Raw genomic sequence first — 15,643 nt, 5'->3', positions numbered from 1 at the left:
CTGTGGGTATCCATGGAGACCCAACCAAAATAGAACTTTCATACACTTCGCAGATAGACTTCGTAGATAGACTAATGTGACTGATTATTGTCTTTTCATTTGAAATTAAAATTCTCACTATTATGGCTATACTTTTTAAAATTATCATGTCATATTCCAGACAAAAATTTGTTAAATTTTTGTTTGTGTATTATCTATTATTTTTATTGGTGGAGTAAAGGACTTTATTTATTTATTTATATTTATCATTTTTGTTAACGAATGTCCTATGCATTAGTTAATAAATAACAGTCATGTGCCTAGATTAGGTGATTTTATGGGTTATGAGATTGATCAATTTCAAAGTTGGGAAATTCTATTTATGCACCATTAATTCTCTCATTATATACCATTAGTAGATTAAATTTATATTACAATAATATCTTCAAATGAAAAGACCAATAAGGACAATATAGGGGTGTGTTCTACCCATTCAAGAATTGATTTATAAAAATACAAAGCACTCTTTACACACCATTATCTATAGACATATAAACATTGTACTTGTTCATCATCCTCCAATACTCATCATCTTTATCATTATTATCTAACACACTAAACTCATGATTTCATTTATTATCAATTAATTCACTTCATTCTCTTCTCCATTACACTTATTTTCTAAACTCAAAACATTATTGTCTTTGAAAATTTAGAGTTTAAGACTATTGAAATCAATTAATTTTGAATATTTGCACAACATAGATGACATTCAGATTGTTGGTTTTGAACAATGCAATAATGAAAATGTTAGTTTACTACGTAACTTTTTGATTTTTTATTTATCTAGTTTGTATAGTCGTTGGGAAGATAACTTTGTTTCACGTGTTCAAATAACCATAATTTAATTTCTACATAATATTCAACTATTTATATTCAAACAAATTATTTTGTTCAAATTATTAAGGTCGACCAAATACTAAATGTTCATACGTAAAAAATTGAACAGATATTTAATGTTCAATTTATTATTTCCAAACAAATAAAGCAGCTATTTATTTATCTTTTTAAAAAACTTATATTTTATGTTATGTTTGAATTTTAATTATGTATTTTTTCCTTTTTGTCATTTCTTTTTTAATCTGGAATTTAAATTATTTATATTTTTAAGTTAATCTCTTAAGAATTTCATTTCTCAAATTTAATTCAATTTAATAATTTAATTTATTTTTTGTATATATATATATTTGTCTTTTTTACAAAGAGTAAATGTATTCAATATTTTACAAAAAAGAAATAACATATAAAATTTAAATCAGAACGAGTTGAAGTTGTTCAGTATATAAAGTATAAACTTATTTATTTTGTTGAATATAAATATTTTAAACATATTCAATTTGTTCAATCTTATTTTTTTGTACGATAATATAATATTCAGACAGCGAGAGTTGAGCCAAACTCAAAATATAAATAACTATGGAAGTTGAATCGGAAACCAAATCAAAAGTAGATAAGAAAAACATATTAAGGTGATAATCAAATGTGTGAATCAAGGGGTGAGAATCGCAAATCTTCGGAGATCTTCAACGCCGACAATACACTGATGAAACAATGGAGAAACGACGACGACAACAATGGATATTTGAAATGACGATAATGCACCAGTGAGCCACCGACAAAACAACAATGACGATGAAAATCTGAAAGGATAACAATGCACCGACTGAATGAAACCCTCTGTCGACGATGGAGATCTTCAGCGCCTACAATAGATCTCTAGTGTACTGAAGATGAAGATCTTTGAGTGTAGGTTGTGGTACATGCTCAAACAAACATGTGGTGTGTTTCCTTAGGGTTAATAATGAAAAGTTAAGGTGTGAACTAAGATATTTTCAACCTCCCTAAAAATTATTATGTGTATGTACTAAATAGTGGTGTGTATTAAGAGAATTAGTGGCATGTAAATAAAATTTCCGTTTAAAGGTTTTTTTGAGTTGAATTTGTAGATATTTTAATTATTTCATTAATTTGCCTAATTTTAAAATGGTCCATGGAAGACCAAAGGGCCCAAAAATACTCAATGTGTTTGGTTTCAGTTTTCTAAAAATTGAATTTTTTATTTTTTTTTGTTTTGGGTGAATATTTTTAAAATTTTAAGCAATTTTTTTTTAGATGCACCTTACTTAGATGTATCTAAATCGTAAAATATTTGTGAAAAAATATTTTAAAAAATTAATACATACACAAAAATACAAAAAATGTACTGAATTTTTGTTTTTGTTTTTGTTTTTGTATTTTTAGTATTTAGTGAATTTTTTAAAGATTTTTTCCATAAATATTATATTTTGTAAGTGTATTTATGTTAGGTGTGTCTAAAATTAAAAATAAAAAATTGCTTAAAATATTTTTAAAAAATTCAGCAAAAACAAAAAAATACAAAAAATAAAAAAGTAAAATTTTTTAAAAGTAAATTCTAAAAACTGAAACCAAACAAAGTGATTGTTATTGAAAAAATTTCATTCGAAATATATGATAGCATTTTTCAAATTGTAAAGCCTATTGATTAGTATAGGGGCGATAAATGAACCAAATAGTTCGACCTTAATTTGTATTTAACTTGTTAGAAATTTGTTTAAACTCAATTTATTAAGTAAATAAATCAATTTTAAATATATTTTGAAACTCGTTAAAGTATTCAAATTAAGCTTAAACAATCAATTATTCATTTGATTTAATTCGATAAGTTTAAAATTATATAAAAATATCAAACTATTTGAGCTTGGATCGATTCAAAAATTTACTGAATCAAATTTAAACAAATTTTAAAACTCATTAAAAATTTTAAATTAAGGTTAAACAGTTAACTATTCGGTTCAATTACCACTCCTAGATTAGTATTATAACTTGAATTGATCGGAAGCTTTTTTTTGGGTGAATTATTTGATCGGAAGCTGAAGTTGGGTTTGACAACTTTTTAGTAATTAATTTTTTAAACCCTTTTTATGATAAAATTGTTACTAAAAAAAGTAATGCGTATGACAAATATTAAATTGATCTATTTTTTTATGATTTTTAAATAAAAATTATTGCATTATTTTCATTTTTTAAAATAAAAAAGATTTTTGCGAATTTAAAAAATAAAATGCTGTTCAAAATATTTTTTAAAAAAATTATTTTTTCACAATTGTGAGCTAATAATTCTGTTGGCTATATATTTTGTATAGGCCAATCACAGTTCAACACGTGACAAGATGAGGGTAACACGGGAAGACAATTCAAATCTTTAGTCTTAATTACACACGTGGCAGTTAGTATTGGTTATTGTGGATCTGCATAGCACTAGATCAATAAAGAGATGCAAGATGACGTGGCTTTAACAGTTACTCATATATTTGAATTCAAAATCAGGAGGAAAACCTAACTGCAGACATGGCGTAGTGGAGCTAACTGTAAGGAAACATGATCAGCGATCATGGAGGAATGATTCGACGGTTAGAAATTCATTTCGACGGCTATCATTGAGAACTATAAATAGTAGAGAAGGCCCCAAAAAGAAGCCCCAGACTCAGATCCAAAAAACCAGTTTTATGTACTTTATTTTCCTTCCAGTTTTTACATTTCTTGTTCTTTACATTTATGTACTTCAAATTCTTGTACTGCACTTTGTTCATAGGAGTAGTTTCAAGTAGTTTGTTGCTATAAACCTCTACGAGGCTGAATTGAATCATTGTAAGTCTTTCATTTTTACTTAATGAAATGCTACAATTGTTCTTCATTTAATCATTATTTGCTTAATTCTCCTAAACAAAGCCACCAGTAAAAGTCCTCTTAGTTGAGGCTAAAAGAACTAAAATACAATCGTCTGATAATTAGTTGACAATTAATCTTTTGTAAGAACTGATTGATCCTTGCTGGCACGCTTAAAATTACAATAATAACTTTTGAAATCCAAAAAGTCAACATATATTTTTGGCACGCCCTGTGAGACTAATTGAAATGGCTAGACGTAGGAGATAAGGAGAAAATGAACGTTTGGAAGAAGGCGTGGAAGGAGAGGTAGAAATACCTAATCCAGAGGATAATGTGATAACACATCCTTTGGAAGTGCCTGTTTTATCAGAACCTATGGTCAAACAGACTAACACTTCGAAGCAAGTACCATATGTTCAAAATATTAGACGAGGCCAAGGAATTGGACCATCCACTGTTCCATCTACTCAGCCAATGAATCCATGGAGAGGCCTAGTAGATGCCATGAGACAGCAGTTAATGAACACAATGGAAAGATGGGCAACATCCTTTTTGGATCGAATAAATACTCATCAACCAATTAACGCAAGGCACATAGAGGAAATTTCAAATGTCCCTCAGCAAAGATTGGCTAGAGATAAGCAGCCTATGCAGAGTAATGGACATACTAATGGTCAAACTAGTAATCAAAACTATGAAGGACCATCACCTCAGTCTTGATATGAGCCTCTTTCGAGGCCTGTGACAAATCAAAATGCCTCATTACTTAACAATGAAACCATGCAAATTGGTGGATCCGGGCCAACACAAGAAAATGGCATAAGGATGCTTCCAAATCCCATGTTCGAAGCCATACCTGTGTAACAACCCTCATACTGTTTACTGATTAATGACTGATTGATTACCGATAATCACCGATTACTATTAAACGGAACTGATAATGACTGATAACTGACTGAGAATTGAACTGATTAAGGTACTGAACTGACTGCTCGAAATTGAAACTGAATTGAGTGAATATATCTGTTTGAATTGCATTTTATCTGTTGACTGTTTGTTTGATCTGTTCGTGTTTTATGTTTAAACTATTAATTGAAGGCCTTATCGGCAGCCGAACCGGGAATTGGTTAGTGTTTTATGATCCTCATAATTAATGTACTTTTATGGTACATTCATTGAAAAAGTGATTAGGTATGATTAAATTAGATTAAATAAGCTAATTAAAGAGTTAGGCTTATTTACCAAATTGCCACCCTTAGTGGCCCACTCAATACACACACTTGAGCCTTATGTACACACTTGAAGAACATTTCATCAGCCATTTTCTTCTTGTTCTAGCCGACCTTAGAGAGAGAGAGACTTGAGGAGTTGATTTCATCTCAATTTTGCTTGTGAATTGTTTGGAAATTGAAGAAATTGTTGAGGAGATTGCATATTTGAGCTCCCTCACTTCTAATTCTACACCTAAGGTAGATCATTCATCATCTTAATGGTGTCTTTGAGTTGTTCTTGCATGATTCATGCTTCATTGTAGAACTAAGTCATGAATTGGTTCATTGTTGTTGAATTGAAGCTTAAGTGTTGCATGCATGTACATATATTGAAGTTTTGAGGTGGTAGTTCATCATACCTCACATGCATGTCCATCTTTTGATCATACTCCATGAGTTCATCTTGTTTTTGAAGGCTTGAGCTCTTTTGAAACAGCATTAAAGCTTTGAAAATGATTTAAGATCATGCATGTCATGTTTGAAGATTGTTCTTGAAAATGATTTAAAATTGGTTTGAAATTGGGTTTGAATTAAACACCCTTGGGCTTTGATTTCTCAAATTGAGCTTTGAACCACGTTATTCTATGTGTTTATAAATGTTTTCCAGAAAATGAGCCCAAGAGGATCGGTTTTGATGCATTTAAACTTGAGTTTGAGCTTGGAGGTGCAATCTGGGTTTTCCAGATTTCGCACTTCCGCTCGAGCGGGGAAAGTTACGCTCGAGCGTGGAATCCGAGCAACCAGCATCTCTCTGCACTGTTTTGCAGTCCGCTCGAGCGGAGGATTGGGCGCTCGAGCGGAGTCATGTCTCAAGCTCGAGCGGGCGTCGAGCGGAGATTTCACCCATCCAGTACTTTTACAGTACGCTCGAGCGGAAAAGTTTACGCTCGAGCGTGTACCTTTGTTGCATGTCCGCTCGAGCGGGGAAACATGCGCTCGAGCGGGACTCTGTTTTTCTGAAAATGCTTTTAAATGCGCATCTTTGCATCCCCACTCCATTCTAGGCATTCTTAGACCTAGTTTAAGGCATCTTATTGAGGATATAGATGTAGAACACACCGAGGCAAATTAGGGTTTAAGTTGTTACTTTCCCAACTGCGTAGCTTAGTGTGTTCAATCTGTTAACTGTGTAGGGTTGGCGACTGGGGAGACACGCTCTAGCTTACTGTAGCCCGAACTCTGTGAGTAACAATTGTGTAAAGATATGTTCAACTGATATCTTTTGAATACTGAACTGAACTGTTTACTGAACTGGTATTACTGAATGAATGTATGTCCTTTATTTCTGAACTGTACTGTGGCATCCTTAGTACCTACTGTTTACTGTTACTGTTACGGAGATCTCTGTCGGTTCCCTCGTGGAGCCACTACTGTTTACTGACTGATGGCCATCATTACTGTTCGGTCTTTTAAGATCTACTGTTACTGTTATGCTAATGGATGTACCACATATGACTGTTTACTGTACTGAACAACTGAAATACTGATTGAATTGAACTGTTTTCATTACCGTAAGGGCATTCATTCTAAACCCCTTTACGCATTATGTTATTCACTGGGCTTTAGCTCACTGTTTATATATATATATAGGTGCTCAGCCACCAGATCGGAGCTAGGAGCGTGGGTTAGACTCCAGTTTTGTCAAGCCAGCCTTTGTGCCTCACTGCGAGGTTCCGAGTTGCCATGCTATGGCTTTGGGGTGTTTTGTTTGTTTCCCCCGTCTGTCTCCATACTGTTTGGATTACTGTATAGACTGTCAGTTGCTAACTGTACTGTTATCAAGGGATTAGGTCCCTGTACTGTGTGACTGTAAATTTTGTATAGACTGTACTGTTTGTATATGTATGAATGCATGAAAAATCTTTTTGGCATACAGACTGTCACAGCTCATTGGACATTGTTTAATTACTGTATTGGCTTCCGCCAGGCCCTGTACTCTGTTTTACTGTATTACTGTTAAGCAGGCCTTCGGTAATCTCGGATTACTGGCCGGTTACGGTGCTAAACCCATAGGGTCGGGTTTGGGTCGTGACAACCTGGCACAAGGGTGTTCACTAACACTTTGTTTGAATTTGTACCCGGGGGGTTGGAAGGGCTTCTTACGACTGGAAGAGACATAACACATGTTCCAACACCTTTTGCAGGTCTTTTCGCGGGACAGGCTCAGAGAGGTCACCCATATCCTCAACAGCAGCCAGCACCACAGGGACAACCAGTCCTAAATATACCTCCCTATGGACCAAGAGAACCTCAGGCACAAGGTTGTCCACCAAATCTTGTGTTTATTCCTCCAGTAGTGGTTCAACAAGCACAAAATATGGTTTCTAGGGACCAAATTACTAATATTGTTAAAGAGATGTGTGAACCGATGGCTTGGGGGGTTCAAACTCCTGTGTATAGGAAACCATACCCAGAATGGGTAGATAGGGTACATGAATACCCAAGAGGGTTTAGAATACCAGATTTTGCTCTTTTTTATGAGAATGGAAATCAGTCAACAGTAAATCATATTGCTAGGTTCGCTGCACAATGTGGTGAATTTACTAATAATGATTACATGAAGTTAAGACTGTCCCCAAATTCTCTAACTGGGGCAGATTTTGTATGGTGTATTAACCTTACACCTGGCCCTTTCCAAACTTGGCAACAAATAGAGGAGGCATTTCATGCCCAATTCTTCCAAACGAAGCCAGAAGTTTCCATGGCAGACTTGGCAAGGTTGAGTCAAAGGCCTGACGAGAAGGCTGCTCAATTTATTGCCAGATTCAAAAGCGCATGAAACAAATGTAGGATCATCCTACCAGAGTCTGAATTCGTGAGATTGGCTCAAAATGGTTTAGAATTTAGGTTTCGAAAGAAGTTTGACTTAACTGAGTTTAGTGGAACTAACATATAAGGTATCTAGGTATGAAGTATTACTAGAGGAAGAACAAGATCGAAGTAATGCATCATACAAGACGTATTATAGAGATCCTAAAAATGAGATTGGTGCAGCAGAGATTGTAGGGAAAGAATATGTGATCTGTGAGGCATTAATTCATAAAGACACAACAATAGACCAGTAGTTTAAAAAGAAACACCTTTATAGGAAATATTCTTTCGATTTAACAAAGGCAGATGACATTTTTGATCATTTGATTGCAGCAAACTACCTGAAGTTACCAAAAGGATTCAAAATTCCGTCTCCAGATGAACTTAAAGGAAAAGTGTATTGTAAATGACATAATTCTTAGTCTCACTCAACTAAAAACTGTATTATTTTTCGGGACATGATCCAAGAACAGATTCGAAAGGGGAGTTTAAAATTCCCAGCTAAAGCAGAAAAGGCTATGGGGATTGACACTAATCCATTCCCAGAAATTGGAGAAATTGTAGCCAATGTTATTGTGCCAGAGTTCCAAAACTTATCCTTGAAGGAATTGGAAGAGGTCAATGTGTAAATGCATGTTGCTAGCCAGACTATTGTCAAGAAAGATGCTAGAAGTTCATCAGCTGTTGGACAAGGCTTTGCAGACTAGAGGGAAGACTCTGATGAGAAGGCACTAGATAATGATTCTTTAGAGGCAGTTGTCATGCAAAGAATGTGTCCCAGGTGCAGGTTGAGCTACAAGTGGTTGAAAGGGATTCCAATTGATGGGAAGCAATATTACAAGGATGTACAGAGGCGTTTTAAACCAACCAGTGCCTATAACAAAAGGCCATATCCAACTGGTCCTAGGTAGCAGCCATTCATGGCTGGGTCAGCAGCCACTAGAGTGCACTCCAAGGGCAAGAGACCTCTACATGAGTTCAGACTATCCAATTATTACAGAATGAAGGGCAATCATCCTGAAAGGAGGACTGAAGTGGGCTCAAGTTATGGGATCAAAGCCAGAGATTGGCCCCCTAGACCAATCTCACACAAGATAGAAAGTGGCCACCTTTATGGAAGGCTTAAATTAGGCCTAAAACAGGGAGTCAAGGCCAAGCAGTGGCCTTCACAAGCAACTTCGAAACTGGGTTCGAAGGAAGAAAGAGACAGTTCAACAACTGAGCTAGTGGGTTCATGGGTACCTAGAGTTCCAGATTGGTTTGTCATGTAGAACAAACCTAGGGAGATATCTACCCAAAGAAATATTGTTGGAGACTAGGGTAGAATGGTTAAACCTCCCTTGGTGGCCCCAAATAATTGGGTGTTACTAAAGCATCCAAAAACAGAGGAACCAAACTTGGTCCCAGTGATTTCTAAATCCCAAAGAAGGAAAATCCAGCGAATGTACACTCAATACCAGAAGGATCTGAAAGAAAGTGGGGAAAGCTCTTCATTGGTCCAGTCAAAGGGCCAGACAGAGGGAAAGAAAAGTCCAAAGTTAGATCATAGTCCAAAATCGACTCCTCAAGGCAAAATGAGTTGCAACAGAGAACAATTGACCAAAGTTCACTCCGAACTAAAAGCCAAAGAAAGATCCAGTCTAGTAGGATTGGAAAGGGCTTTGATGGAAAGTGATAGTGAGATAGAGGGAGAAGTTGGCCTAGGCTAAAGGAAGGAGATGGTTGAGGAGGAAACGTTCGAAGCCTTCATGGCTGAACAGACATTTTTGGTCGAAAAACCAGTAAACACAGACCATTCAAAGAAAGTTACTAGTACTGAAGTGCCAGAATGCAGCATGGAAGATGCTTTTGAAATAATTGAACAAGTTGGCTAGGAAAAGAAGCAGGTACAACCAGTCGTCTAATTTGGATCGTTTCCTCCAGTGTTAGTGAATATGGTGCATATACTACTACAGGAGTTCCAAGCTGAAGATGAAAACTAACAAGGTCAGGAGATTGACCCAATTCCAGTTTCTAGTGAAGACTCACAAGTTGGTATGAGGCAAGACGAATCCGAAGTGGCCACACCAATAGAAATTGGAGACGAAAGTGAGGAAGATGTGAGTATTAACCTCTCATATCCTTTTAAGTATCCCACGACAACATGTCAAACCTTTGTATATCAAGGCCTTCTTCGATGGGATACAGATGAACCGGGTATTGGTGGATAATGGGGCAGCAGTAAACCTATTTCCGAAATCTTTTTTGAAGAAATTAGGGAAAAGGAACCCTAGATTAATCCCAACCAGCACAACCATTGCTGGTTTCGCTGGAGACAAACAGATGGCTTAGGGTATTTTGCCCATCAACCTGAGTGTGGGAACCAAGGACTGCATGACGGCATTCTTCGTTATCGACAACAATGCTAAGTATAATGCTCTACTTGGTAGAGATTGGATTCACACCAAGAAATGTGTGCCTTCCTCTCTACATCAGAAGATAATGATGGCCTTGTGCAATGGAGAGACTGAGGAGATCAATGCAGACCCTCAGCCCTTCATAGCTTGTGCAGATTTTGCAGAGGCCAAATTGTATACTGAAGAAGTGACACCACTCAATATACTGAGAAAACTTGATGGATCAGCCGAAGTGACGACTGATGAGGAATTAGCACACCTGAAGCACTTAGTCCAGGAAAGTGCTGATGAAGAATTTGTCGCCAAGGATGACAACAATGCCTGGTTGTAGGCAAAAAGATAGAACCCAAGAGGCCAGATCTTTGGCTTTAATTAAGTTCTCAGTATTGGACATAAAATCAATAATCTAGAAAGTGCAAGAGCAAGAGAAAGAAGCAATGATAATTGGCTGTAAGCAGGAGCAACAGGTCAGGTTTTTGGCCTTTGATAAATACTGTGGTTTGGACATCGAAACAAAAGTCTAAGAGATATAGGAAGAAGAAGCCTTATGGACAAATTTTGTCTATGAGGAGGAGGGCAAAGATGTTGAATCAAAAGAACTGGGAGCAGAACAAAGCAGAGAACTTGCTTCGAAGACAGAAATTAAAAAAAAGAAGCTTTAGTGGGTTCTCAGATACAAGACCCTTTGGAAGAAGTTAACTTAGGGGAAGGTTCCACACACCAGCCCACCTATATAAGTGCTTGGTTAAATGCTCTTAACAGGGACCAGTTGTTGGTGGTTTTAAAGAGATATAAATATTGTTTTGCATGGTCTTGTAATGAATTACCAAGTTTGGATAGGTCATTAGTAGAACATAAGCTCCTTATGAGGCCTAATTTCAAGCCATACAAGCAAAAACCAAGAATGATGAGTCCTGAAGTGATTCAAAAGGTCAAGGTAGAAATTCTAAGGCTCTTTAAGGCAAGCTTTATTAGGACAACCAGGTATGTTGAATGGCTATCCAATATTGTGCCTGTGGTTAAGAAAAATGGTAAAATGAGAGTATGCATCGATTTTAGAAACCTGAATTTAGCAACTCCAAAAGATGAGTACCCCATGCCCATAGTAAATTTATTGGTGGATAGTTCAGCAGGGCACAAGATTTTATCACTGATTGATGGACACTTTGCTTATAACCAAATTTGCATTGCAGAAGAAGATATCCACAAGACAGCATTCAGATGTCCTGGGAACATTGACACCTTCGAATGGGTTAAAATGCCATTTGGCCTGAAGAATACTGAGACTACATATCAAAGAGTTATGAACACTATCTTTTATGATCTCATTGGAGGATATTTAGAGTGTTACATTGATGACATTGTAGTAAAATCTCAATCCATGGAGGAACATTTGTTTCACTTGGAATCAGCTTTTGAAAGAATGAGAAAGTTCAAGTTGAAACTTAATTCTCTCAAATGTGCTTTGGCGTCCGTTTCATCTCTCTTTCTCTACACCTCTCATTCTCAAAACTCTTTTTTCTTTTTTATCTCTATTCTTACTCCTCCTCCCGACCTCCATAGCCATGGCATCAACCCATACTATCACCATCCGAACCACCAATCCGCGAACTTCACCACCATTGGCACACCGTCGGACCACCACCACCACCATCACCTATTTCCATTATCATCTAGAACCACCATTCACAAAGTGTTGTAGGTGAAGAAAGAGAAGAAGAAGAAAGATGAAGGAGAAAGAAACAAAGTTAGAGAAGTTTATTTTGAAGTTCAAAAGTTGGTTTTCGGCTTACTTTCGGCATGCCAAAACCATCCATTCCGGGAAGAAGTGAGAAAAATAGGCCATGTAAGATGAAGTACGAAGTAAGTTAAAGAGATTGGCGAAAGAATGAAGTAAAACCGTTAAGAATTAAGAAAGTTATGGGGTCCGAAAGATGGTTCGAAAAAAATGTCCGAGACGGTAGGAAAATAATCTTATTTTTCGTCAAATTTTAGAGATCCGATGGCATGCAAAAAGAGACGGAACGAGGCGTGTGAGTAGTGAACCAAAAACTAGGCCGTGAGGTGAATCCAATGACAGAAAAATAAGATAAAACGGAGTTACGATGAAGAAGATACAAGCATTTGAACTGGTGACATTGAAACTAAATTTCTGGGTCTTCTGTTCGTGCATGCTACTGTTGGAGAAGATGAATTAAATTTTATCCAGCGTTTCTCGGCCCATGGTGCTACGGTGCATCCTAGTACCTTTAGGTTAATCGAGTGGTCCTATGACTTTGGGGATGACCACCCTTAGGTTTTTCGACGTGTAGAATCCATTTTTGGGGTTAGATCTTGCAAATTCTAAGTCTAAGATGATGATCAACAACTAAAAGTTCTAAGAGAATCCAATGGGAGATCAACGGTGAGATCGCGTCCGATTAATGTGAAATTTCAGCAAGACGATCATGGAGCTAGGACGGTCATATCTTACGATCAGAATCATAAATCAAATTCGAACGATAAATCGTTAGCAACCTAACATAGTAAGAAAACCCTCGCAACCCTCTCATTTTTATATTATATACATATGATAAAATGTCTAAACTTGTAGATAGAATTTTATTTATAATTGTATAAAATTTTATGATGGTATATTAAATATTGATAGTCTGAAAATTATATTGTGGAATTTGGACTTGCATGTGTAGCTTATGCCATTAAAAAGATTATTGAAGATGTTATTTGGCCCTTTAAATCTGCCATAAAGTTGTACGAATTTTTAGATAATTTTATACTCAAAATTTGAAGATGATTTCTTCTACAAAGTTGTTGATAATGATGTTTAGTTCATCCAAAAAACATTTAAACAATTATTGAGTTTTGTACGAATTTATACATATTTTTAACCAAATCTGGAGTTATAGGCAGATTTTATTATGTGTTTGAAAAATCATTAAAACCTTTATATTAAACCAAATCTGGTAATTTCTAAGCAAAAAATGAAATTTGAGAAGTCTAGGTTCATAATAAATTTTTAGATTATGGAATTGATTTATAAATTTAAGTATGGAATTAATTTAAGAAAATGTGATAAATCTGTATCATGAACATTCCTGGAATTTTTAAGAATTATTTATAATTTATTTTTGGAAAAAGCTTTCTGAAAAATGACCATAACATGTTTATTGAGTATTCTGTAGATTGATATGAATTTTAGAGTTGTATAAGTAATTTATTTATAATTTTATTTGTAAGATATACATTCTGAAAATTTTGACAGATTAAGGAGGAATCAAAAACTATCTCTTCAATTGTTTATTTATATCTTATTTTTGGAAAATTCTTTCTGAAAAATGACCTAAACATATTTATCGAATATTCTGTACATTTTCACGAATTTTAGAAATGTATAAATAATTTATTTATAATTTTTATTACCTAAGGTATAACCTAAAAATTTTTGAACAAATTTAAGATCGTCACTTCAATTATTTATTTGGATAAAAATCAGTTATTTTGTTGGTCTAATTCATCAAATATTGTAAATTAGTAATCCATGTATGGGTGTATTGTGGTTTATTTAATATTGTGCTAGTTTAATCTTATAGATTAAAAGTCCATGCATGTGTGTAATTATGATTTATTTCTTTTTCTTTTTTTCTACATTATGATTTCATACCATAGTTTAAATAAATTGTTTATTTAAATTTTGTACAATTGTTTATTATTGTGTGACATATGTAATATTTTATGTTGGAGTTTTAATGAGTTGGTATAAAATTATTGGTAATTAAATTTTGGATTATTGTGAATATCTCAACAAATAAAGAAACACGAAATTTAACCAATGACACATTAAAGTGTAAAAGTGATGGGGTGAGCCCGATTTAGAATCTTGTGCAAGTGAGTTGCGAACCCTAACATGGCACGGGAAGGTATTTCGGCTCTTATCGGTGTAGGCGATATAAGGTTGGTGGTGCGGGTGTCACAACATAGACCGTTCCCTTGGGGCAGACCGTGATGTCACGACTCGGGTATGTAACCCTAGTGCATGGACATCATTGGTAGTTACTGTAGGTAACATTTGAATATTTGACCAAGGGGGAGTCAGAATTGCCCGTGGCCATTACTTAGCAGTTGAGTGGAAATAATGCTCCACGGGGAGTTACTTGAACTTATCTGATAAACTAAATCTATGAAAATTTAAAAAGAAAAGTGAGCATTTTCCTTATGATGAAATACTGCCTCTGTTTGTCATTTTTATTTAATTATTATCTATTGTTATTATTTCAACTGATGGCATTCCTATTATGCTTATTAAATGCTACCTGTTATTCTGTTACTACGCATTATTTATTGTGGGTATTATTATCGGGGTGGGTATTTCGGGTTGTAGTATCTTATTGAGCTCGTCGCTCATTGGCATCTTCGTTGTCCTGGCGTTTCATGCCAGGTACCGAAGAAACAGAAGAAACCGAAGGAAACACCGAGGTGTTGGAAGGCAACATTCAGCCATGATTATCTTGAAGCGTGGCAAAGTTCCATAAACCATTTTTTTGAGTTTTCTAGTTTTTCTCTCATTTTTCTTTTATTTGTGTACTAAGACTAAGTTTTAAGTTGACTGGAGTTGTAATTTAAGAACTTTTAGTTTTGGTGTAGTTAATTAATGGATGATGGAAAATTTGGTGACAACATTAATGAGGATTCTTAATTAAGAAAATTGATTTTAAGTTTTAAACCTTATTATGATGTCCCCAAATTTTGGGGCGTCACAGTGACAGTCAGAACAGAGGTATGGATTCAAGAGGTGGCTGGTACGGATTATAGAGGTGGCTCTCACAATAGTATAGCACTTATCTCCACACAGCACTTTGCTCCACATCAGAAATCAGAGGGTCAATAGATCCATGAAAGACAGAGGTCCACAAAGTAACCAAACAGAGGCCAATGGTTATTTAAGTCTCCAAAGCATGGGACTCGCGTTGTGGTACTTACAAAACATAATTGTTTATAAGGTCATAGTCAAATATTTTTTAAAATATAAATAAACATATCCATGGATTTCATTTTAACAATTAGAGTTCAGAAATTAATCCACGTAATTGAAATATTAATGTAATTTATAATAATTTATAAAACATAACTTGTATAAAATAAATTATGGCAAGTCAAAACATACGTAAAATATATTATAGTGACTCAAGGTATAATATGACTCACCTTAACTTTAATACCTCACTCCTTTTTTCCACTATCAAAGACCCTCTCGACTTGTAGGAATTACATGTTAATGACTCTCAACCTTTCGAAAGCATTACCAAAATAAAGTAATAGATTATTAATATTGAAATCTCTCCTCTCGTAGGAGTCCTCTCTTGTCATGTACAAGGATAACTCTCCTGGTGTGGGGGTTCTTTGATTACGAGTGTGGGTAGGAAGTTCTAGATCGTGCTA

The sequence above is a fragment of the Camellia sinensis genome, chromosome 4, assembly GCF_055761805.1.
Source record: "Camellia sinensis isolate YWXY chromosome 4, ASM5576180v1, whole genome shotgun sequence".
NCBI classification, from domain to species: domain Eukaryota; kingdom Viridiplantae; phylum Streptophyta; class Magnoliopsida; order Ericales; family Theaceae; genus Camellia; species Camellia sinensis.
This window is presented reverse-complemented; position numbering follows the sequence as displayed.